This window comes from Triturus cristatus, chromosome 11 (assembly GCF_964204655.1).
Source record: "Triturus cristatus chromosome 11, aTriCri1.1, whole genome shotgun sequence".
Taxonomy (NCBI): domain Eukaryota; kingdom Metazoa; phylum Chordata; class Amphibia; order Caudata; family Salamandridae; genus Triturus; species Triturus cristatus.
The window spans coordinates 931,042,170-931,064,571 of NC_140594.1; the positions used below are offsets into that span (position 1 = coordinate 931,042,170).

Consider the following 22,402-nt stretch of genomic DNA (forward strand, 5'->3'; position numbering starts at 1 on the left):
ACGTCATCTCACTGAAGGCAGTCCTAAAAAAATGGCAGATGGAAGCTTCAAAACTTTTTCGGATTCGGGGGTGTGTTCCTGCTGTTCGAGAAAGGGCGTGGCTAAAAAGTGGAAAGAACAGCAAGGAACACACCCCCGAATCAGAAAAAGACGGAGCCTATTTGGAGGGACGGCTCTCTCCTCCAATGGCTGGCCTCCGTTTAGGAAGCCAGCCAATGGAGGAGAGGTAAAAAGAGAGGCGGGCTAAGGAGCCACTCTCAGAAACATTAAATCTCCGACTTCCGGTTCTGCCTTTGGCAGACCGGACGGTCCTCGACCTAAAAAAGTGCCTTGGAGAAACAGAGATAAGACATAAAACAACAAATTAGAAAGCTGCAACGTACCTGGCTCAAAACAAACGCCAAACAAAACAAACTTCACCTACAGAAAATTAACAGATTATACAAGTCAGCTATCAAAAAAGCTAAGAAAAGGTACTATTTAGACAGAATTCAAAATGCTAAATGTGCAAATAAAGAATTCTATAAAATACCAATGAATTTCGCAAACCAAATTGCCTAGAAGGAACTCATCCTGTTACTCAAGATTTCACAGACAAACTGGCAAATCATTATACGGACAAAGCAGACACATTGGACTCGTACTTAAAACAGAAACAAAGCACCAGCACTAACCCTCGTACAAAACAATCCAAGAACACTAACACAGCCTCTCCGTTCCTTCAAACACATCTCACAATGAATTTACGGACCTGGTCAAAGCAAGCAGGCCTGCCGGCAGCCCTTCTGACCCATGTCCACCACAAACTTTCAAGACAATTCTTTTAACAACCTCTGCTGCCACTCCAAGAAGAAGAAGAATCACCAACCATTCCTAAACTACCGGAATATTTCAAGAACTCAAAAAGTCACACATACGCCCTTTACTGAAGAAAACAAACTTGGACCAGCTGAACCCTGACAACTACAGACTCATTACAAATGGACCTTTCGTGGGCAAACTGATAGAAAGAGCAGCGTTTGCCCATAGGTCACAATTCATTGAAGAGAATGACATACTTTAAGACTTCCAAACAGGAATCCGTCCGGGAAGAGGCACTGAATCTGCCCTCCTTGCCATCTGGGATGACCTGAAGAATACAGTAGACCGTAACGGGGTTGCTGCGCTACACCTCTTGGACCTCTCAGCTGCCTTGGACACTGTTGACCATGACACTCTGAAACAAATACTCTATGAAGCGGGCATAGAGGGAACTGCAATACACTGGATTGCGTCCTACCTTCAAAACAGAACTAATGTCATCCATACCCCACCTTTCTCATCCAAACCACACTCCACAAAAGCAGGGGTCCCTCAAGGCTCTATCATCTCGCCCATGCTTTTCAACATCTACATGAAGTCATTAGTGGTACTGACCAATCAATTTCACCTCACGTGCTATAACTATGCTGATGACACGCAAATACTCCTTCAACTGGAATGCCCCAAAGAAATTGGAAAATCACCAATTTTCAGTTGTCTCAGAACCGTGGATCAATGGATGACTTAAAGCCATCTCAATTTGAATGCTTCCAAAATGGAAATACTCACGTGTGGCGATTGCAAACATTATGACCCGCCTTCCGTCTGGCCTGATGAACTGGGATCACTGCCTAAAGTATCGAAGGAAGTAAGAAACCTCGGAATGACCATGGACTCCAAGCCATCGATGAATGCACAAGTGGACAAAGTAGCAAGATCAAGCTTTGTCATTATAAAAATGCTGCGACAAATTTTCCCTCATTTTGGATTTCCACACAAGATCCAAGCTAGCATCTCCCTTGTTCTGTCCAAACTCGATTACGCCATTAGCATCTATCACAGATCACCTTTAACAACCATGAAAAGACTACAATGGATTCAGAACTCGGCTGCCAGACTACTCTTGCATATCAAACTGCAAAACCACATCTCATATACCTTGAAAGCCCTGCATTGGTTACCAGTTGGCAGAAGATCCACGTTCAAGCTGCTTTGCATCACCCACAAAGCAATACATGGAATGGGACCGCTCTTCATCAAGAATAAAATCAGCAAATATATTCAACAAAGGAACCTCCACTCTAAAGGGGTACCTTGCCTCAAAATCCCAAGATACAAGAAAAAAAACATGGGTGGCACATCCTTCTCTGTTGAAGCAGCCAAACTATGGAACTCTTTACCCCCAACTTAAGATTCAGCGACAGCCACCTTATCTTCAGAAAAGTACTCAAGAATTGTCTCTTCCCCACATAAGCACCACACGCAAACAGAAATTTACAGCATATCCCTCTGTATATAAGCCTTTATTTTCACTATAGATAAGTACCTATCTTTGTGTATTGCTTTGTCTAAACATGTAGAATAATTATGATGTTAAAAATAAAGAAAATAAAGTACAATAACACTTCAAAACCAGAGTTTATCTGGTGCATCTTTGGTCTACATGTACTTGCTTCCATTGTGCATCTATGTACCTTCCATGTACTTGGATCTGCGAATTTGTTACTGCTCTCCTGAAAAAGCATATCCAATGCACTACCCTATTTCTCATGCTGTCCCTCAATCAATATCTTTAATCTACATATACTTATCTCCTTTATGCATCTATATACTTTCAATGTACTTACGGATCTATAGATGTATCATTTTCTTTTAATTTAGCATTTTCAATGCATTACCCGATTTCTCAGCCTATACTTCTCTCAATATATCTTCCAGCCTAACTTTGACTCATCTCAAACTTCTTTCTACTACTCTTTCCAATGCACTGCCCTATTTCTCACCCTATATATCTATCAATATATCCTCTACGTCCACTCATTTATCCCAAACTCCATGCCACTACTATGATCCCTAAAATAACCCTTTCTAGACACCCTTACTCTACCCCTCCTTGCATCATCCGACACCTTTTTTACTATACCGAGCCCCCAAAACAAACCTTTCTGAACTCTTCCCTCTGACTTTTCCCCTCCAAAACCCCTTTCTATTAATCCAAAAGCCTTCTCCTACTACTATGACCTCCAAAAAAAAACAAAAAAATTCCAAATCCGTCACTTCTCTATCCCTCCACTATCCTTTCACTCAAAATAACAGACTAACATGTTCACTTCTCAAATTCCACTATACTAATGCACCACTAATCCTTTATGGGTTCCAGAGTAGCGTGCTACTCGACGATGAATCGTTTCAACACCCCCCATCAGGGTTACAATCGCTATATAAATGCAAACCTTTTTCGCTTTTCTACCCCTCCACAACCCTTCTCAATCCAAATAACTGACTAAAATATCCACCACTCAAATTGCTTTCATGCTTCACCATACTAAGTTAACACTAATCCTTATGGGTTCCAGAGTAGCGTGGTACTCGCCAAAAAAGCGCTTCAAAACCCCATCAGGGGTAGCTAGTGCTATACAAGTACAAACCTCTTTACCTCATCTATCCCGCCGCCTACCCTTCTCTAGCCAAAAAACTGAACATATCCACCACTCAAATTACTTCATATTTCACTAAACTAATTTTCAACACTAATCCTTTATGGGTTCCGGAGTAGCGTGCTACACGCCAGAAAAGCGCTTTAACACCCATCAGGGGTAACAGGTGCTATATGAATGCAAACTTTTCTTCCCCTTCTATCCCTCCGCTATCCTTCTCACTCCAAATAACTGACTAATATCCACCACTCTAATTACTTTCATATTTCACCATACTAAATCCTTTATGGGTTTCCGGAGTAACGTGCTACTCGCCAACAAAAAGCGCTTCAATACCCCCATCAGGGGCAACAATCGCTTTATAAATACAAACCTTTTTTCCTCTTCTATCCTTCGGAATCCAAATAACTGACTAACCTATCCACCACTTAAAATTACTTTCATATTTCACTAGACTAATTGAACACTAATCCTCTATAGGTCCCGGAGTAGAATGCTACTCGCCGAAAAAGCGCTTTGACGCCTCATCAGGGGTAGTAAGCGCTATATAAATGCAATTACAATAGTGGTGCAGAGTAGAGTCATAGGGGTAGAGTGCAGGGGCATAGAGTGGTGCAGTGTAGAGATTCAAAGAGTAGAGTGGCAGCGGCGTAGAGTAGAGTGTTGCAGAGCAGAGTGCCGCTAGAGTAGGATAGAGGTGCGGGAAGACAGACAACAGGGGTGAGGTGGTGCTAAACAAGGGTCACTCACCTATCAAAAGATTTGTACAGTCATATAGGAGGGGGGTGATAAAAGGCAGCTTTTATACCAAAAACCTTGCCCAGAGGGAAAAAGCTGACATTTTTCTTGCCCAAAAGCCTCAGTGGTAGGCGGGTAGACCGCAATTCACTTAAAAATAGGGTTACCCACTGGCTCAGAGATATACGCCATTGTTATTCTATTATAAGGGATGCTATTGAGCAGGTAGAAAGGATAAGTACACCAGGGATGCCGAAAGATGTGGTGAAAAATAGTTTCTTTCCACAGAGCCATAGTATATGGCCTAAAGACCATAGACTTTTTTACAAACCCGTTTGACAATACTTCCATCATTATTAAGTATTGATTGGCTTTGGATGAGCGAACCTGGACTGGGGCCCTGCACACAAGGGGGGGGGGGGGGGGGGGGGGGGAGTTGTGACAAGGGGGACTGAAGGTGGCCTGGGATGACTTCAGGACGAGGGTATGTCCTGTCTGGAAGACCATGAAATGGATGTTGGTCCTGCTTGGGGTGGGGGCACTATTTTCTAGGCCCCCTCCTTTGTCCCCTGACAAACATCAGGCAGTGTGGGTCCCAAACATGTCAGTAATTGACTCATTAGGTGAACCAGGTAATAGTGGGGGAGGCCCAAGGACATTTCTATCAGAACTGATGCCCACAAGGCAGGTAGGGGCATACCTATGGATCCTGGTTTGGAATCAAATCCCCTCCCTTGCACCCAGTGAGCAGCCAACCATTCTGGTAAGGAAGGTCACTGGGATTGCCCGAATGCTTGTCAAGCAAGAATGAAGCCATTTTGTAGACTATTATGATGTGTGTTTATTCCAGGAACATGGAGTTTGACGACCCCCTACAGGAGTGGGTACTCTTCTTACTGTGTAAATGTGACCAAGAAAGGGAGGGAGGAGCCTAGCGCTTGACCAAGATGGCCGCGTGAGCCTTGAGCTCCCGCTACCCTCGCGCCCTCCGGCAATCATCCTGTCCTAAATCCTGGTTTTCATGCACGGAATCCTGCAGATGAGACACAGTTGTGGCGATTGACGTTGTCCGGGCCGAGATCGCCCACCGGGGACCGAAGTTGTGCATGGCGGAAGATTGCGGCCTACCTCCGAAGGATGCCAGGGGCTTGCGTTGGCAGGATGCCCGGCCACTAATTGAACAACAGCGGCCTTGGGAGGTGTGAACTGGCGGACGGGTGCCGCTGCACTCGCTTTCACGCCCTTGGCTTGCTCTGGGTTGGGAGTGCTTCGTGCCGATCCCCTGTTAACTGGAAGGCCTCCACTCGACCCTGGCTGGCTGCTGAAGTCCTAATTGACCCCGTTTCCTCTGGCTGATTGAGGGCCGTCTTTTTGCTACTGACTGCCCAGCCGTTCGAGATGTCGACCAAATCGGAGGCAGACAAGCCGAAGTCTAAGACTACCAGGCGGGGAGGCTATATCCAATCCAACAACATGGATCGTTATGCCCAGCAGAAGGGGTCGCCTGGTGGATCGGGACAGTCGCTGGAAGCACAGAAGGCCGATTCATCCCCAGCCTCGGAGTTATCATTGCAGGATATCAAGGGGGCGATAGATGGGATGCAATCCTCGATTGGGCGACAGTTCGAGACCCTGGCGCACAAGGTGGACATGATTTCGGTGGATGTCAACTTGATTCGCGCGGACCTGGGCAAAACCAATGAGCGGGTCAAGTCCCTGGACCTCAAGGCTACTGGCCTCGCGGACGATGTCTCGGAACTCCAGGCTGAGGTTCGTAAGTTACGAACCGCAAATGACCTCTCCGCCCGCCGGCTCGAAGACTTTGAAGGTCGGGCCCGGCGCAACAATGTGCGCCTTATTGGGGTCCCGGAAACTTCGGATGAGCTCTCCGTGGATTTACTCGTCGAGGACTTGGTTGTGAATCATCTTGCGCCCAAGGGACTCGGCAGGTTCTTTGCGGTTGAGCGGGCTCACCGAGTGCCTGGTGGACGGCCTAAGGTGGGAGCCCCCCCACGGCCGATTGTCGCCCGGATCTTTAATTTTCGGGATCGAGACGCTATCCTGCAAGCATCGAGGGTGACACGCCCGGTGCCTTTTCAGAATGCCTCTGTGAGCTTTTATCCTGACTTCACCCAGATGGTGCAGAAACAGAGGCAGAGTTTCCTGGGGGTGAAGCGGCGGCTTAGGGAGATGGACCTGAAGTATGCCATGCTTTTCCCCGCCAGGCTACGTGTGGTGTATGAGGATCGGACTTTCTTCTTCGAATCACCGGACATGGCAGGGGACTGGTTGGATGCGCTCCCTCGGCGACAGCCCAGCCGGGACCGCGTGGATGGAGCGGAAGGCGACAGGGATGGACAAAAGTGATACCTCCGGTGTCGATCTGTTTTGACTCAGCCCCGGACAGTGACTCGCACCCTACTGCAGTAATGGGAGGGCGGCGGGGGGACGATAGGAGCTCTTTCCTCCCTTGGGGTACTTTTTGTAGATTTGTTGTGGATAGGGCGACAGGCACACTGCAAGTTGGGGGGGCTTTGTAAGCTGACGCAGGGGTGCAGGGAGGGGGGGGGGGGGATTCTTGCAAGGCGTAGCAACTGTTTTCATTATTGTCCGATCGTGGTTCTCCGGGGGGGGTGGAGGTCTCTTTGTGTTTGGGGATGGGGGATAGGGGCTTAAACATAATTAGCTGGAATGTTAATGGCTTAGGGGATCGTATTAAACGGGGGATAGTCCTGCAATTCTTGAAACGGTCCTCGCCAGATGTGGTCCTCCTGCAAGAGACCCACCTTATAGGGAATACATGTTATGCACTTAACAGAAAGGGTTATAAATTCATTGCTCACTCGGGGTTCTCTTCGGGCTCCAGGGGTGCGGGCATACTTGTTAGAGCTTCCCTACCATTTGAGGTTGACTCTACCATCGCTGACGACAGGGGGCGATTTGTGGCTGTGGCAGGGAGGTGGGAGGGTAGAACGTTGGTATTGGTTTCTGTTTATATCCCCCCTGCCCTGCAGGCCTCCACGTTTGCTGATCTGGGCAAGGCCTTGTTGGAACTCCCCGAGGGGCTGCTAATTGTGGGAGGAGACTTCAATGCGGTTGGATCTGGAATGCTTGATAGGTACCCGCCCAGGGACACCGGGGGTGCTCAGAAGTGGCTTCCCGACTTTATAGATACTTTTGGTCTGGTAGACTGTTGGAGGCTACGGCACCCCACTCAGAGACAATATACCTTTCATTCTGGGGCCCACGGGAGTCTCTCTCGGATTGATTACTTGCTCACTCGGGCTGCGCACGCCTCATTGGTGTCTGAGACTAGGCACATGGCGCGGGGCATATCTGATCATTCGCCGGTGTGGGCCCGTCTGGATGTTGGCCGGGTGGTGGGGGGCAGGGTGGCTCCCATTAACCCCTGGTACTTTCGTGACCCCAAGCTGCGTAGTGCGTTGCTGAAGACTGTTGATCACTATTTCCGAGATTATCAGGGTTCAGTTGAATCTGCGGTGTCCTTGTGGGAAGCTTTTAAGACTGTATTGAGAGGGGAGGCCCTTTCCTTGGTAGTGGCCGCCAAGCGGCGGAGGGACGCCGAGGTGTCGCAAGTAGAGGACGAGATAGCGGCTTTAGAAGTGGCCTTGGAAGAGGATGTTGCACCGGCCACACTGCATAATTTGAGCTTGAAGCAATTGGAATATAGGGACCTGGTGACGAACGCTGCCAAGACCCTCCATAGGGAGCAGCAGGGTCGATTGTACAATGTTGGTGATAAGGCCGGGAAATTGCTGGCGTGGTTGGACAAAAAAGAGCGTGTTAATCGTGTGGTGCCGGAGTTGTCGATGGATGGGGGAAGAGGTCGTCACTGACCCTGACGGTATAGTTCAGTGTTTCTCGGACTATTTTCGTACGGTATACACCTCGGTTTCGGATAGGCCGACTGAGGACTCGTGTGACCTCCTGCGCGATATCGCTCTGCCCTGCCTTTCTGCCATTGATAGGGAGGACCTCGATGGAGACATAACTGTAGACGAAGTGGCGTGTGCCATCCGTGCGTTGCGCTCCGGTAAGGCCTCGGGCCCAAATGGTTTGCCGATTGAGCTGTATAAGCTTCGTCCGGATAAGTTGGCTCCTCACCTGCGCGCCATGTTCGTGGAGGCGCGGGTGACTGGGTCTCTTCCGCTCGATCAACGGCTGGAGACAATTGTGGTAATACATAAAGACGGTAAGCCCCGGGACAGGTGTGGCTCCTATCGGCCGATTTCACTTCTCAACGCCGAGCCGAAAATCCTTGCTAACCGCCTGGTCCGGGTACTGGGCGACTTGATCCACCCGGATCAGTCGGGCTTTATCCCGCACCGTAACACTGCACTGAATCTTAGACGCCTTCATGGAGTGATTGCTAGGGCGGGCACGATACGAGAGCCGGCTATCGTGGCGTCCCTCGATGCCACGATGGCCTTCGATACGGTGGAGTGGGCATACCTATGGGCTGTGCTAGCCAAGTTCGGCTTTGGGCCTGGATTTGTAGGCTGGGTGAGGTTGCTCTATGAGGGGCCTCTTGCTAGTGTCGTGGTGAACGGGCGGGCGTCGACACCGTTCGAGCTCGGGAGAGGCACCCGGCAGGGCTGTCCCCTGTCGCCGTTGTTGTTCGCCCTTGAGCCGTTGGCGGCGTGGATACGATGGCACCCGGATATACGTGGGCTTCGTTGGTCGCCTGACCACGAGGACCGTATTTCACTCTACGCCGACAATATTCTGCTATACCTCGCCTAAGAAATCTCTGATAGTGGTTTGTGACGTCTTGACTTCTTTCGGTCGGAACTCTGATCTTGTCATCAACTGGGGGCAGTCATACTTGTATGTCCTGTGTGGGGACGTCCCACCTGTCCCGCGCAACTGTTCGATCCAGATAGCCCGGCAGGGCTTTTTGTATTTGGGGATCTATATTTCCACCGACCCTATTTTACGATACGAGAAGAACTTGCTCCCTCCCTTGGCACGTCTGCGGCGGGACGTGGCGGGCTGGCGGCGGTTGCCGCTTTCCCCCCTTGGCCGTGCCGCCCTGTTTAAAATGATGTCTCTTCCCCGTTTCCTCTATGCCCTGCAGATTACCCTTGACCTGGTCCCGGCCAGTTATTTCCATGAGGTCGAAAGCCACCAGCGCGCGCTCTTGTGGGAAGGGCGTCCACGCATAGCGATTGCTAAGTTGACGCTTCCGTGGTATGACGGGGGTATCGCGCTTCCAGACATTCGACTTTATTATTTGGCCACTCAGTTGAGCGCGATTAACAATGGTGTATATGGTCCGGCGCTGAGCCCCGGCTACGCCATGGACCGATGGTTGCTGCGTGGGGGTAATTACCACAGAGCGTTGTACTCGAAGTCGGCGGACTTAACCCTTACCGGGCCCACCAGGGTGGCCGTGCATGTATGGAAGGTGGCGACGGATTCACTGGGCTGGAAGGGTAAGCTTACCCTTGCAACCCCTCTGTTTGACTCCGATATTCTGGGAAAGCTATGGCATACAAAAGGGTTTGAGAAATGGGACTTGATCGGTATATCCAGGGTTGGAGACCTTTTGGTTAAGGGTAGGGTAAAGTCATTCGAGGAGCTGCAGAAGGAATATGAGCTAGGGAGTACGGAGTTCTTCCGATACGCTCAAGTGTGCCACGCCTTGCGGTCAGTCCTTGTAGAGGGGGAGAAGGTGCCAGAGTCCTCTCCGTTAGAGGACCGGATCCTGGATGGCCATATGCCAGAGAGTACGATCTCGCTCATTTATAAGAAACTAATTAATGTTCAGGCAGATCTTCTTCTAGGGTTGCGTGATCAATGGACCAGGGACGGCCTCGAACTAGATGATGAGGATTGGCAGTATGCAGTTTCTTCTCCCAAAGAGGTTGCGATCCCCGCGCGCCTGCGGCTGGTGCAGCTTAAAATACTTCATAGGATCTACGTGACAGGGCCCAGGCTGGTTCATATGGGTTTCTCTCAGGAGGGCTTATGTAAGAGAGGCTGTGGTATGGTGGGCACCTTCCTACATATTATTTGGGAATGCGGTGCGATTATGGAGTTTTGGAAGCGAATCCACGATATGATGGGGGAGGTGACGGGCATCGTCATGCAGCCGGAGGCGCGGTGCTGTCTCCTGAATGTTTGGGGTCCTACTGACCACGACGCGGCGCAGACCCAGTGGGTGACCCTAGGTAACATGGTAGCCAAGCACGACATCGCTCGCCTGTGGGGCTCTCCTAGGCCTCCTACATTGACAGCGTGGATGGAAAACATGGATTGGAGCATGTTCAGGGAGAAGACAGTGTACTGTGCTCGAGGGCGCCCTCGGAAATGGCACTCTGTATGGGGGCGATGGAACCAATACAGAGGGGGCATATGCCTGCCCCCAGACCCGGACCCGCCTGAGGAGCAGCTCTCCCCTTAGCTTTCTTTCCGGCTTTGTACTCCTCGCTGGTATGTGTTTGTCTTCTTAAGTCTCTGACTTCCCCTCCTTTCCCTTATCATAGACCTGTGTCTGATGGACGAAATGGGGCTCGCGCCCCCCGATGGGAACCCTTTTTGTGCTTTCAGTACTTCTCGCCTTGCTTATGTTCAGGTTTGGGTTTGTGTTTATTTAAAATAGAACCTTTGATTCTCCTGTCTGTGTAATGTGGACACTCGCAGATGTTGTGTTTCTAAAGCTGCCGTACCTCCGGGTTGTCGGCTGAATAGCTGTGTCACTGATTTTAAAGAATAAAGGTTTTTCAAAAAAAAAAAAAAAAATTGAAGAGACCTTCGGGTCCTAGCTGTGATTCACGCAGGAACTGGTTTTTCTAGAACCTCTCTCAATTTATGACACATCCCTGTGTGCCATGCCCACCACCTACACTGCCATGGCATACATCAGCCACCCCTCTAGCTGGGTGCCCTATGCCAGTGGTATGGGCACACAAGCAGGAGCCCTGTGCCCCTACAGTACCCAGGTCCATTCCTGGGCACTGTAAGTGCAGTGCTGCCATTTAAGAGTACATGGTGCTGAGAGCTCGTCAAGCACAAACTCCACAGCACCATAATGGCAACACTGAAGACTGAAGTTTGGTAACAAACTTCTCAGCACATTAAACCCACACGGATGCCAGTGTGGGATTTAATGTACCAAGCACCCCAGAGGGCATCTTGGAGTTGCCCCCTAAAACCGAACCTACAATCCACGTCTGTTCTGAGGCTGCCTAGGCTGCCACACAGCAGACATGTTGCTGGGCCCCTGGGTAGGAGAGCCCCTGCAACAATGCACATCCTGGGCGAGGTGCTAAATCTCCTCCCCCAGGATGGGCAGGGGGAAGCTTCAAAGGCATGCCGCCTCTGTGAGCTTCCCCAGGCCACTTCAACCCCCCACTCTGGCGGGAAGCTTGGCCGGAAACCCCAAATAAGGACAGGGGGATGTGCCAGCCTGCCAACCCCACCCCTCAGGTGGGGGAGGAGAGGTGAAGCACATCACCGGGCTCCCGCCATCTTGAAGATCGGAAGCCCTGCCCAATCAGGACTAGGCTACTGCCCCCCTCCCACAGGAGAGAGGCAGGATAGGGGGGTGTACCCACCCCAGGGACCCATTGGTCCCTGCCCTTCACCTACCTGCAATGCCCCTAAATCTAGCATTTAGGGGCACCCAGAACCTTCCTTCCCCAGATTCCGAAATCCGAAGAAGAGCTAGAAGAAAGAAGACCTGCCCTGCAGCTGCTAAGAAGAGGAAGACACCAACTGCTTTGGCCCCAGCCCTACCTGCATGTCGACCCTCGAACCTGGTCCTGCTCCAACCCGGCATCTCTTGTGGCCAGCAACCTCACAAAACCCCGGAGGACCTGGCTACCTTTTGACTCTAAGCCCCTGGGACTCCCATGAGTAGAGGCTCTCCTCAAAATCTACTACTAATCCCTGGAAGCAGCCCGGAACCACGAACCCAGCACACACTGCACCAGCCAAGCCTGGCCAGTGCCAGAGTGAACAAAGACCACAAGGACAACCCCATGGCGACTGTGACCCCGAGTCCGGCACCCAAGGACTTCCCTCGACACTCCTGAAGAAGCCTGCAGCCGCCCCCCAACCGTGATCAACAGAGGGTAAGATTTCCCGACACCAAAAGGCACCCCGGCGCCCCGCAGCTCCCTGTGCCCAATCCCGGGGTACCTACCTATCCTCCAACTACCCAACTTACCTCTCGAAGGGGTGGTGGCACCTGAAGAAGCTTCGTCCCCGAGCTTGCAGCCTTTTTCTAAACCGGAGCTTTCCCATTGAAATCAATTGAGCGCCCGAAGGCTCAAAAGCACCCTGCACCCAGCCGCCCGAGTGGCCCTGGCAGTGCAACCTCTACACCTATCTACTTCCCCACTTGCCCTGAGTAAGTGACCAGGAGCCCAGCTCCCACAGCCGTGTGGCCTGTTAGTCAGCAGCCACCAACCAAGGCCCCCCTACCTCTCATAGGATAACATTGGGCCTAACTATCTCGGCACCCGGCCGCCCCTGTGCCGCTGAGAGTGAACAAACTGTACCTACCTGACCCTGGGAGACCCCCGAGTCTATGCCTATTCTAAGTATCAACTTTTAAAATAGCAAAGAATGGTCTAAAAATCATCACAGTAATTAAGTCGACTTTTGTCACTTGATTCCAAGTACTGACCCAGGACTGGATCTAGAATCCCGTCCTGGAATTCCAAAAGTAAACCTAAAAGTAATCTGTTGCAAATAACTTGAAACTTCCATTGAACTCAATGCATTATGGTGTTTAAAATTGTGTTGCCTATTGCTACCACTTGTAACTTTCTACAAAAGTCAATTGCATATTGCAAAAGTATTTATATAAAAGCATCTCATTCTGAGAAAGTATATTTTAATACCTATTGTTGGTTCTAAAATAAAACAAGCATATATGTTTTTATATATAAACCCTTGGCCTAGAGTTCAGTTATTGAGTGTGTGAGACCATTTGCTGGCTGAGTGTGTGCAACAAATGCTTTACACTGTCCTCTGATACTGCCTTACTGCTCGACCAAGCTACCACTTTAGAGAGTGAGGTTATATCTAACTTTAGCCTCTGGGGACTGTGGACTCTGTACACCCTGTACCTATTTGGAAACAGTATATACAGAGCCACTTTCTCACACTTATCCAAAAATAAAACTAGTAATTATAGAACATCGTGCACCTTAACATTTTTAAATCTGATTTATATTTATATGATTGCGTATCTTTTTGCAACAAATTGCTGCTTTTTGTTATGTTAAATTCCATACTTCAGTCTGCTCTTTTTCTTGACTGCAACTATAGCCTTTTTCATATTTAGAGCAAGATGAGAATGATTTAGCAATCTGAGGAAAGAGCAGAGCTCGAGGATAGACACTGTCTACCCACTATTTTCAGTGTGTAGACACAGTCTCCCTGCCAATAGTTTGGGGCTCATACATATATGCTGAGCTCGTCCCAGGGTAATTTTCTGACAATGGGACACTTTCAGCAACGTCTGCACTGTGTGTGCTTCTGATCCGAGCAGCAACGTGCAGGGCTTATCAGATTATAGTTCCCCCATAACAAAAGCCGAAATTAACGAGCCATCAGGCCTCTCTTGTTGGAGTATCCTGACTGGGAGCTATCGAGAGCCTCACAACTAGATGCAATGGAGGGAAAACAAAGGCTCACAACTTATCACTTCACAGGTACTTAACAGAGAAATGCTTTTGACTTTGTTCAGTCCCTTTATGTAAGAGTGGAGAAAGTGAAAAGAGAATACACGATATAAATGTACCGATAATTTCCCACCCTTCAGTGGTTCAACCTCATGACCACCGGTACGAGTTACAGTTCAACAGTGCACATATTCCAAAGGAACAAAGGAGGGATGGGGTGTTGGCATGTACCATAATATATATTATATACACACAGTAATACACCAGAAAGGGAAATAAAGAAATCATCAAAAGTCAATGTAACATTCTAAAATTACAACACATTTCCATTGTCTGGTAAAAATGTTACATCCAATCCAGGATTTAATTGGATGCCCTACACGAGAAAAGGTACCTCAAGAAAATGGGACCTGCACCATACTCAATATGTGGAACGTGGAATCCATTCTTACTGAAATACTAATCTTTATGCCATGCAGGAGGCTGCTGATGCCGAGTTATACGAACTAAGCAACTACTTCCAGATGCATTTGTACGAGATGTAGTGGGCAAATCTGTACTAGATGTGGTGGGCACCCAATGTATAAGATGTTTATTCTGTCAGGACTATCGCACCTGGATTAGCAATCGCCACTCCAAACTCTGCCATCTTCTAGTACCACCACATTTTGTTTTACCTGGGTTATTCTTAATTGCACAGAGAATTAGCTAGATCTACTTCTCCCAGGAACAGGGTTCTTAACAGTAACCCATTCACCAACACACCACCTCCCGTCTTTCACTCAGAGCTGGAAAAAAAAAAAAATCACTAAATAACTCCACAGGCTATCATCAACCATTAGTATCACCAAGAACGATTACGGTGAACGCAGAGCACACCAACACTGTAGGAGACCCCTGCAACACTAGCAGACGGCTATGGCATATAGGACAGATCAAGAAATAGAAAAACACTGAGCATATCACCAAATAAGTACTAAATGTCACACAATAGATCATGTAGTATACACTAAGCCAGGAAATAGGCAAAATCAAAGACTATAAAATAAAAACTTAAAATGTTTCTGTAAGGCAAAAAATATTAGAAAGGAAACCATAATGACCAGATGCAGTAAATAAAGAGAAAGAAAAAAAAACTAAACCGTGGCGAGCGACCTCTCACCAGAAGCACAGCGCAGTCCCTGTACTTTAATTGTTCCAAAGGAAAGTGAAGATAACGACTTGATAAAGGCGTCTTCCTTGCCAGTCCGAATAGCTCTTAGTCGAGTCCTGCGCCCACAACATGCAGAAGCGGACACCAAAAAAGTCAAACAAAGCAAAACTCAATTGTGGCATGGACCGTCTGTTCTTCCTCCACATGAATACCATCAGGCAGACTTGCACTGGATCTACTGTTCTTTGTACCTCGAGAAGGCGTGCCAATTAAAACAAGCGCCCCCTGCTTGCAGAAATGCAAAACAATCAAATATGAATCCTTCAGTGCACTTTTCGTACTTCAGGGAGAAGTGGTCGCAAGATGGGCTCCTCCTGCTCCCTGAACCAGCTTCACTTCACATCGTGCTATGAACAGCAAAGCAGCTGCACAACCGACAGACTTGCACGTAGGTAAGCGATCAACTCAGGCACGTGGGTACTATGTATACTACTGTTCCGGAGCCTTCCCCACTCGTAAAATATCCAGGCAACGCCATAGAAGAAGTAAAACAATTGTGAAATGGCGGTTGATCAATCTAGCCTCAACGCTCGATATGGGGTATGAAACTGCGAGGTACAACAGATGCGGAGCACCCCAAGCGAAAAGACAGGTTCAATTCTGCCGCATCACACCCACATTCTGTAGAAGAACTTCATGGTAGCTGTAATCGAACGAACACTGCCGGACACAGAAGGTTCAAATCAAAGCAATGATGCTAAGGGTGTTTGAATAAACTCTCCACTAACGTTCCTTAAAAAATATATGGTAATAGTGGCAAATAATGCGATACGTCACAACAATGAGAACGTTGGTCACCCCCCTCGCAGTTTAAACACACCTCATTGCCTTACTGACAGAGTCGCAGAAGTACCTCACAAAACCTTCATACAAGTGTTCACATCAGGACTGAAACCCCGGTGGTAAAACAATGACAGAGGTAAAGGTTAAGATGCCGTCCCCTGCACAGCTGGTTCAGTGTCACACATGGTAAATGTGACCGATAATGTATTTCCCACTCTCCAGTAGCTCAACCTTAGGCCCACCAGTATCAGTTCGACACTGCACACATTCCAAAGGCACAAAAGAATGTAAGCAGAGGGAAGAGGTGTTGGAATGTGTATTGATCGAGGCGGTTCGCGTCCAAACGCGTCTGGGTTCTTGTTGGAATAAAATCTTTCTATGCCAAATTCTGACAGTCGGTGCCTGTCTATGGATGTTGCCAGGATTGGATGGAAGACAGACAGACACTTAACAGGGAAATGCTTTTGACTTTGTTCAGTCCCTTTTTATACCAGAGATATGCAAACACGACAAGAATGTCAGATGCGTTGGTCTCCCTAGTATTTACACAACTAATTTAAATACCATTATTTTGCTTTAATTCTTTTAAAGCACTTTAGCACTACACATATGTGGTAATGAGGATGTCAAGTAGTCTATGTATTAAGCAGGTAGTTTATTCAAGTAAGATGTTACCAGGTAGAGCCCCACCAGGAGCAAACTTCCTGCTGCTCAGCCCATACTCCAACTGACACTCCACTTTCAGGCATCCTCACATTCCATTACATCACCATGCACACCAACATTCCACAGCACATTCACACTGGCTGAGCAGCAGGTATAACACATCTCCTTCTCTTTATACAAATGACAAAGAAGCTCTAAAAAGAATAACATTAAAAATGGTGCAAGCAAAGGATGACAAAACTTATTACACATAACACAAAGACATCAGAACAAATGCAAGCAAATAATCATCGTAGCAAAGTGCTGATGCGAAAGCATGCAGATAAAAGATAGAAACATTTCATGCATGTGAACAACAAATGATAAAAGGTCATAAAAAGGGATATACACACATCAACTCCCCTATTAAGCAAACCAGGAAAACGCACACACTACCACACCACAAAACACAAACTAAAACCAGATACCAAAAACAAGCTGGCTGGCCAGGCCAACAAGAAAGAGGTACAAAGGATACCCGCGGCACGGTAGGGAACCATGCAAACAAGAGCAATAAATTTTTTTTGAAAATGTGGAAAACCATTCCACACCAAACGGCATAAACGCTGACCTCCACCCTTACCCATAGTAAGGGTGGTACGTGTGGAACACGACTCCACACGAAACATATGTCATGAAAATTGCCCTACACCCAAACCTAAAGTTAGGGTGGTACGTGTGGAAAGACGCTCCACACTGAACATGTAAAAGTGTACAACTACACCAACCAAGAAGTAAGAGAAAACAGTAATCACCAGCCAAAACACTCGCACTTCATAAATATGGCTTCCTTTCAGCCCTTCACCCAGACCAGACATTGGGGTGGTATGCGAGGTAAAACGCTCGACACGGTTCATGTAAAAGCGACACCCAATCAAATAGTAAGGGAAAACAGCACACACTAGCAAAAACAGACAACCTTCTTAAATCTGGCTTTTACTTAGCGCTTCACCTAAACCCGAACTAAGGGTGGTACGTGTGGAAAGACGCTCCACACGGAACATGTGAAAGTGTACCACTGTACATCAATCAAATAAGAAGAGAAAACAATAAACACCAGCAAAAACACTCTTCAAAATCTGACTTCATACTGCCACCTAGCATTAACAATATTTGGCAAAACCACCGCGCTTCATCCTTACCCTAAGTAAGAGTGGGAAGTGAAACCACACCATACAAGTAAAATCGCCCCACTCAGAGCTGGGGGGGGGGGGGGGGGGGGGGAATAAATAACTCACAAAATAACTCCACAGGCTATCATCAACCATTAGTATCACCAAGAACGATTATGGTGAACGCAGAGCACAACACCACTGTAGAAGACCTCTTCAACACTAGCAGATGGCTATGGTATATAGAACAGATCAAGAAATATAAAAACACTGAGCAAAATCAACAAAAACAATAAGTACTAAATGTCACACAATAGATATTGTAGTATACAGTAGGCCAGTAAATAGGCAAAATCAAAGACTATAAAATACAAACATAAAATGTTTCTATAAGGCAAAAAAACATTAGAAAGGAACCCATAATGACCAGATGCAGTAAATAAAGAGAAAGAAAAACAAGCATTGGCATAGTTGCATAACTAAATACTTATAAGGTCCCAAAAGTGAGACCTATTGGTTATGCCAAGCGGCCGTGCAAGTGATCGCCATCAAACATCAAAGCGGCCGCGAAAGTGAAAGTAATCGCGGCGCGCGCGCCCATGCACTGTAGCTCTAGGCTGGCCCGGTAGCACTTTTTGGAGCCCTCTCAATAAGTCTCGCCAGACCAGCGCATCAAGTGAAGGTAACGACTTGATAAAGGTCTCTTCCTTGCCAGAAAACCTTGGAACTTACCAAGAGCCCATTCTTCTTCAAACTCTATCATAGTGCTAACATAGAGGTACACATGCAAATGTCCCGGGTCCCGACGAAACCCGAAGGAAGCCAGGCAAAGCGGGACATTACCCAATTGTTCTTTTTCAAAGTGAAGGGAGGAGTATCTGACCAAAAGGACCCCACGACGAGTACTCATCATGCTGCCCATGCTCCCAAAACTGGCCTCAGGCTCTAAATGCTCACGACTGGCTCCCAATGCTCCACACCACACGTGGTTGGCCGAAAACGAACACGATCCACCAATAATATGCGCAGTAGTAGCATGAGGCAGCAACCAACCCCAAGATGGCGGCGCATACTTGACGTCGTGCCGGAAGGCTCTTGGAGCGTCCAAGCTGGAGAGCGGCCCTTGGCAGTAAAAGAACAGATGTCATAGAAGGTCCCAAGGAGGCACTGTAGGAGTCCATGATGCAGGTGAGGCTGCGCTCGCTGAATCTCGCGGCCTATTTAAATTCCGCATTACGAAAAAATAAACTGCCAGTACGCAACAAGGCAATGTCCACGGCACAGCTTAGCTCCCAAAACTTGATGTGGGGGCCACAACAGATAAATTTGCAGTTCACCATTCTGCATTCAAGAACTTGAGCAGTGCTGGTATAATACTGAGCAGCGCTGGTTCACAAACGAATGAGTTAGTACTGCTAATTACCGCCTCTCACGGCAGCATGAGGGTTGCAAGCTTTGCTGAAATTCCAACTTCTTCCAAAGTAAAACCCATCAGTTTTTTATTATTGACACAGCAAAATTGAAATCCATCACAATCCCCAGGACAGTGACCGCTCTTCCCCACAAAAACTCCTTCTTCAAAGCTGTTGGGGTCGCAGAATAGAGGAAAACGTCAACTCGTCTACACAGATTCCTCTTTCAGCAGGAACTGGCACGCTTGGGTTGGGGCAGACTGGTGTTATGGTCACTGGTGAGGCTCACGGGTGCCAGCTTGATGTACAGGAGAAGCTTCTTCAAGTTCTTCTACTTTAATTTCCAGTTACTTAAAGCTTGGTAGTTAAAGTCCAACCAGGTGGCACACGCAGGTTCTTTCCAGTAAAATTGACGCCAAAATATGTGGTAAGGAGGATGTCAAGTAGTCCATGTATTAAGCAGGTAGTTTATTCAAGTAAGATGTTACCAGGTGGAGCCCCACCAAGAGCAGCCTTCCTGCTGCTCAGCCCATACTCCAACTGACACTTCAATTTCAGGCATCCTCACATTCCATTACATCCCCATGCACACCAACATTCCACAGCACATTCACACTGGTTGAGCAGCAGGTATAACATCCATCCCAATGCAGTTTCAGAGCACTTTACATCACACATACAGATTATATATTGACTATAAATCACGTGTGTACACCAATAAAAAGGATGTGTTGCATAAGACAGTGAGGATACAAGGTGTAGGAGCCGCATCTCCTTTATGCCTCACTGTGCTATATTAGAAGGATGACAATTTATGAACTGCAAGTAACAAAAGGATCTCTTTCTTAAAAGCAGTAACCCACTTGCCCATTTACATTTAAAAAATCGGTCATCTGAGTATTACATAATGTGCTTTGCAGGAGACGTATTAACCCTTTATGCTACTTTCATTCAAAACTAGGACGAGGCAAAACACAGATCTATCCAGCAAATACGTTATCCTCCAGAGTTATTTTACCATTATTATTACTCCCTGAGATTTAGCTGACACAATAAGATCTCTTCAGCAGGTGCCTTAACCCCATAAGAAATTCTTAAACACAGACATTGCAACCAATTAAGCAGGACGGATTTACTGCCACATTTCTCCGTGTTGCCAATTTTTTGTGGCAGGTTATAAAATAAATAAAATGCATGAGTTGAAGCACAGATTGTGTGTTGGGGTTGCGTCAATATTTTGGCACATCCCCAATGCAAAATCTAATTTGTTAAATGTTGTAAGGCTCAAATGTACTCATGATAGACCTGCTAAACATAGGTGAGGTCTTAAGATCTGATGTCACTTCCTTTGATGCCACATTCAGTGTCATGTGCTGGATGTCACGCTTCTGCCTAACTTGGTGAGTCCCCCCTTCTCCTTATGTCGAGCCTAGGCAGCATATGCGCTGCTTAGCGAGGTATGCTGTATTCGAGTATAGACTTGAAGCCCTGCCCATATTGGTCATTGGCTTGTGTCAATGTCCTTTGTAAATGCTGGCTTTTGATTCGTTAATAGGCTTGTTAGTCCCTCCTTAGTACCACCTGGTTTTCATTTGTAACCTCCCATGAGGAATGGGCCTTACTTCTGTTACACGGTATGTTTTATTTAGTCTGTAAGCACTATTTTCTTTATTGAATTTCTCCTACTGCAGGCACAACATGCTTTCCTGCAACATTCAGCGAACCATGCGCACTTCCACTTTCCAAGCAGCACAGGACAATGGCAGCAGCTTCTTTAAAATGAAATAGGTCTCGCATTTACAAGAGTTTGAGCTGGTGGCATTGTAAATAACAATACCTTTAATGTATGCCTTAATTATCAAAACAGATGAATAAAAGGCATTGTAATTTACAACGCCAATAACTTGCACTCTCGCAAATGCGAGACCTACTGCATTGCAAATGCTTGCTTAGGACTTGAGCCCTGGGAAAAAGTGATGGGTATGTACGACCATGTATCATAAGAACTTTTAAAACTGCAAGAACCTCATCTGCCCTAATTAACAGTAAACCACCACCGCCTCATTTATACAAGTGAATACTTAAAACGGAATAAAAGGTCGGACAGCCATTTACTCCTACACAACCAAAAGGCAGAACTGTATTAGGCAGGGGTGAATGGTAACTTGGACAGTGGCTTATGTCCTGACGAAAAGGGAGACTGGAGCTTCACTAGACGCAATACATGACATTTGAGGAAATGCGAACACACCGCACTGATTATTGTGGATGTGGTTGACGTTTAAGCAGGAGGGTAGGTGAGACGACTCGTAGCTAATTGATAAAGAGAACCCCGATAGAAGTAGCCTCAGTGGCATGGGGTGCAAGTGTCACTCCCGTATCACGCTTACCTAGGCGCCCTGGATGGAAACAGGCCGCTCTCCACGGACAGGCCTTAACGGAATCCGCTTCCGGGCCCCGGTGGCTTCAAGACACGGCTCAAAACTATACTTTTACTTCCGCTTCTCCTCCGTGAATCGCACAGGTCTGTTGCCGATTAACCTCTTTGAACTCTTTACCAATGTATCTCTCTACCGCGAGACACAGCAAAGGCCGCCATCTCCTGGAGCAGCAGCACCGTTGCCGCGCACTCAAGATGCGTCATGGTATCATTACGTTACACGCGTCACTTTAAGCGACGACCCAAGGTTTTTTTATTGCGCGGAGTCATGTTTAAGCGGCGGCCATCTTAGGTGTATAAAAAAAAAAATCACAAGGGGCCTGGTCCTTTGCGCAGAAGGAACTTCCTAGTGGTTTTTAAGAGTCGTATATGTATTCAGCTATAGGATGGCGTACATCACTCTGGTGGTCTAGGCTTCGATACTCTTTAGATCAAGCAATAATCGACTTCTATCCTAGAAAACGCGCAGAATTGCAATAAACCGTCTTTTGGTGATGTAACATGTATTGAAAATGAATTCCCCACGCTGGACGCAGGCTGCAGGACGAGACAAAACAAGCATTTGCAATGCAATAGGTTTCGCAGTTGCAAGTGTTTAAGCTATTGGCATTGTTAATGACAATGCCTTTTATTTATGTTACAAAAAAACAATACATAAATAAAAGGCATTGTCATTCACAATGCTAATAGCTCAAACTCTCGCAAATGTGAGACCTAGTGTATTGCAAATGCTTGTTACAAATTAGGATGATTAGTCATAATCTAACTCGCATATCACAGTGTCGTGTGTAATGTTTTATGTCATTACCCAAATGATGACACTGGGAGACGGTGGTATATGGCTCTTTAATTACTTTAATTAACTCTAAGGTGAGCGCCGGG

General features: G+C 47.3%; 1 protein-coding gene across 1 annotated transcript in view; it reads right to left on the bottom strand.

Annotated features, from left to right (window-relative positions):
- The window catches only part of WDR33 (WD repeat domain 33), a 1,021,886-nt gene extending 1,000,144 nt beyond the window's left edge, over positions 1–21,742 (bottom strand). Inside the window, exon 1 of the mRNA XM_085634920.1 lies at positions 21,471–21,742. The gene's annotated coding sequence lies outside the window, so the exon portion shown is untranslated. The remainder of the gene's footprint in view (positions 1–21,470) is intronic.
- Between the last annotated feature and the right edge of the window lie 660 nt (positions 21,743–22,402).